Genomic DNA, 4,008 nt, shown 5'->3' on the forward strand with positions numbered 1-4,008 from the left:
GATATAAAATAGTTTCATACCATGTATTTACTGAAAGTTCTAATGAGTGTTGAAATCGCTCAATATGGACAGAGATAGCTCACACTATATTGAATTTGAACCTTGGGTTTTGATATGATTGACTCTCTCCAAATAAACCAACTTTAGAGTTCTAATGGCATGAGTGAGCCAATATGAATGTGTCATGAATTATTTGTCTATTCCTTAGTTTAATGCTTGACCTGCAGATTAGAAATCCAGCTGCCTCAAACCATAAAAGATCAGTTTATATGGATTAAAGGGGCAGAGGTTGATAAAAGAATTTATTTTCCCTTCTCAACTCTTGAGAAAGGAAAAGGGCAGGGCTTTGCCCCTTCACAGATCCAATGCTGCAAGTTGAATAGCAGTAATGGAGGTGCTTATGGACAAAATCAGGTATCAAAAGTATAGATTTATCTATACTAGTTTTTCCTCAAATCTAAAGATAAGTTTTTATAGGGACAGAAGATTATTAAGTCCTGATGATTGAAATACATCATTTTATGAAATAGAAAACATTTTTCTTTCTAAATTCATTTTAAACTCAAAAGTAGTAGGTCTGGGAGTGAATAGGGTGGGAGGAGAACAAACAGAAATGCTTTTTAGACTGCAAATTGAGGAAAGGTTAAACTAAGCCTCTTTGAACATAAAATAGGCGTTTACACTTTGAGTGGATCAACCTGTTAACTTAAAATAAAAAGCCAAAGTGAGAGGCAAAAGGCATTTATCTGAGATCACAGAATTGCAATCTGGGGGCACAGATTCAGGCAGAAACCCAAACTGTGTCCTGATTATGGGCTGAAGGCAAGGAGTTTTCATGAGAAAAGGAAGGGTAATTACTATATGAACGGAAAAGAAAGGAATTTCGATTGGTGTTAACAAGCTGGGTTACTCTTTGGCTATACACGGCTGGTTAATTATTCTAAAGAATTCATGAGTCATTGTGGTCAGGATGTCTGTTTTCCTTTTAGCTTTACGGACAGCTCTGCTTTTGCCCAGTTCAAAGGTTATTTATTTGTCCAGTTCAAACATTCCAAAGGTTCAAAGAGTAAGATGTGTTAGTAGTTCCCCTGGGATGGCTGCTCTGCCTCTATTTTAAACTTGTGTCATCTTTTCACAAATCTAACTACCTAAATATTCCTTTATATGAGAGAATTAATTCCTTCTCATGTGTTTAAATAGAAATTACATTTGAATGTGGTTGTGTATAAATTTACATTTGTGTTTCAACAAAAAATAAGCTATTATATTATTGAATTAAACATTCCAAAAGCAGTAATAAAACCACTTTGTAAATCTTTATAGTGTTTAAGTCATTATCATATATATATTTGTACTAAAACTGCATATCAACCGTATGAGGTACTACTTCTGTTGAATTCAAGCCTCTGAGAGGTTTTATGACTTAAAGATAAAGAACTAATAAAGCACCATAAGTAGGATTGAACACAGGTAGTCTATCTCTAAATTGCATTCTTTTTTATTATACCATATTGCTCAAAATGAAAGTGAGGGAAAACAAAGGTTTACCTAAAAATATAATTACTATTACATGAATGTGAAAACCATTGGAATATCTACTATTAGGTTGGTGCAAACGTAATTGCGGTTTTGCATTGTTGAAATTTGCATTAGATATTGGAATACGTTCTTAAATAAATGTGGTATTACGTTGTACATCATTTTAATGCGCATTTCTCGCTTTATGTTTTTTTCTAATGACTTATTACTTGCAGTTTATTTTATATGTATTTTAGACTATGGAAATAATGTTAGACAAAAAGCAAATTCGAGGGATTTTCTTGTTCTTTTTAAAAAAAATATTTTATTGGGGAATTGGGGAAGGGAGCATTGTGTTTTACCAGGACCCATCAGCTCTAAGTCAAGTTGTTGTCCTTCAATCTTAGTTGTGGAGGGCGCAGCTCAGCTCCAAGTCCAGTNTCTATTCTTCATTTTATTTATCTCCACTCTAATCTTTATTATTTCCTTCCTTCTGCTAGCTTTGGATGTAGTTTGTTCTTTTTCTAGTCTTTTGTGGTGTAAAGTTAGGTTGTTGATTTGAGATCTTTTTTCTTTTTTAATATAAACATTTCTAGCTATAAATTTCCCTCTTAGCACTGCTTTTACTGCATCACATATGTTTTGGTATATTTTATTTTCATTTTCATTTGTCTTAAAGTGTTTTCTAATTTCCCCTATGATTTTTTTCTTTGACCCATTGGTTCTTTAAAAGTGTGTTGTTTAATTTCCACATATTTGTGAGTTTTCTGATTTTCCATCTATGATTGCTAGTTTCATTCCAATGTGATTGAAAAAGATACTTTGTATGATTTCAGTTTTAAAAAATTTATTAAGACTTATTATGTGGCCTGACATATGGTCTATCCTGGAGAATGTTCCATGTGCACTGAAGAAAAATATGTATTCTGGTGGAGTCTTCTGTATATGTCTGTTAGACCCAATTGGTTTATAATGTTAAAGCCTTCTGTTTCCTTGTTGATCTTCTGTCTGTTTTTTTATCTATTATTGAAAGTGGAGTATTGAAGTTTCCAATAATTAGTTTATCTGTGTATTTCTCCCTTTAGTTCTGTCAATATTTGCTTCACATATTTTGGAGGTCCGATGTTTAATGTGTAAATGGTTATAATTGCCATGTCCTCTTGCTGAATTGACTCCTTTATTAACATATTTTGTCTGATATTAGGATAGCTACTTCAGCCCTCCTTGGTTACTGTTGGCATTGAATGTTTTCCTACATCCTTCAATTTCAACCTGTTTGTGCCCTTAGATCTAAAGTTAATCTCTTTTGAACAGCAATTAGTTAAATCATGTTTTGTTTTTAAAAATCTGCTCTGCTAATCTATGCTGTTTCATTGGGGAGTTTAATCTATTTAATTACAGATAGAGAAGGGCTTATATTTCATTTTGTTACTTGTTTTTTGTATACCTTATAGCTTTCTTGTCCCTTATTTCCTCCAGAGCTCTTATAAAGTTATATTAGTGATTTTGTTTGTTTTCTAATGTTTCCATGGAGAATGAGGGACTGGGGTTTCCTACTATGTCATTTTGTTGTCACTCCATATTTAGATATTTAAAACTAGAAAAATGTGATCCATATTCAAGGTAATAAATATATTTTAAGCTTTATCCTAAAGGACAAAACAAATTAAAAATATAAAGAATGTAGAAAGGTCAAGGAAGGGATTCTTAATCCATGTTGATCAATCTTTAGGGCGTTTAGGATAGATTTTAAGGTTTCTATGAATCACCCTGAAATTGTAAACTAACTTTTGTGTTTATTTCTGATTGACTGGGGCAATAGGGAAAGTGTCCGTAGCTTTTATTAGGTTCTTAAAGAGAATATATTTAATTTTTTCCTGATTGTAAAAGTACTATATATACTTCTGAAATGATCTCCAGCCCCCAAGGCACCAGAGAAGTTTTATTAAACTATAAAGAATCAGATCATTATATTACATATATTCATAGTTAGTGAACCCAGTGATTCAAACTACTTCAGAGCATACATAAAAGGGAAAATCTTCCAAATTTACTTTGAGAGATTAACATAACCTTGGGATCAAAGTTGAAAGAAAGTTCAGAAAAATAGGAAAACTACAGAGCAACATGTACATATGAGTGCAGACAGCATAGAAACCTCTGTGTTTCTCCTGTCAAACCAGATTTCCACTCTTAGAGACTGATTTAAACCACTTTGTGAGCCAGCTGGAGTTGGACGAGTTCCCCTATCTCCATCCTTATTTATTATTATATCTCCAAACTTATCTTTATCCATTACCATCTCCTTCTTTTACACATACTACTAGAGCTGCCTGTGTCTCTCATGGCTAAGTTTATCTAGTTTATACTAATTTTCAAAGATCAGGTTTTTATTCACCCTGTTTATGATAGATGTATAGTCTACCTGGTTTATTCTTCCGATCATGTGTTGCTTTATATATGATGTTACCAAATATATTTTTCTTAGTT

Source organism: Hipposideros armiger, unplaced genomic scaffold (assembly GCF_001890085.2).
Source record: "Hipposideros armiger isolate ML-2016 unplaced genomic scaffold, ASM189008v1 scaffold_56, whole genome shotgun sequence".
In the NCBI taxonomy this organism is placed as follows: domain Eukaryota; kingdom Metazoa; phylum Chordata; class Mammalia; order Chiroptera; family Hipposideridae; genus Hipposideros; species Hipposideros armiger.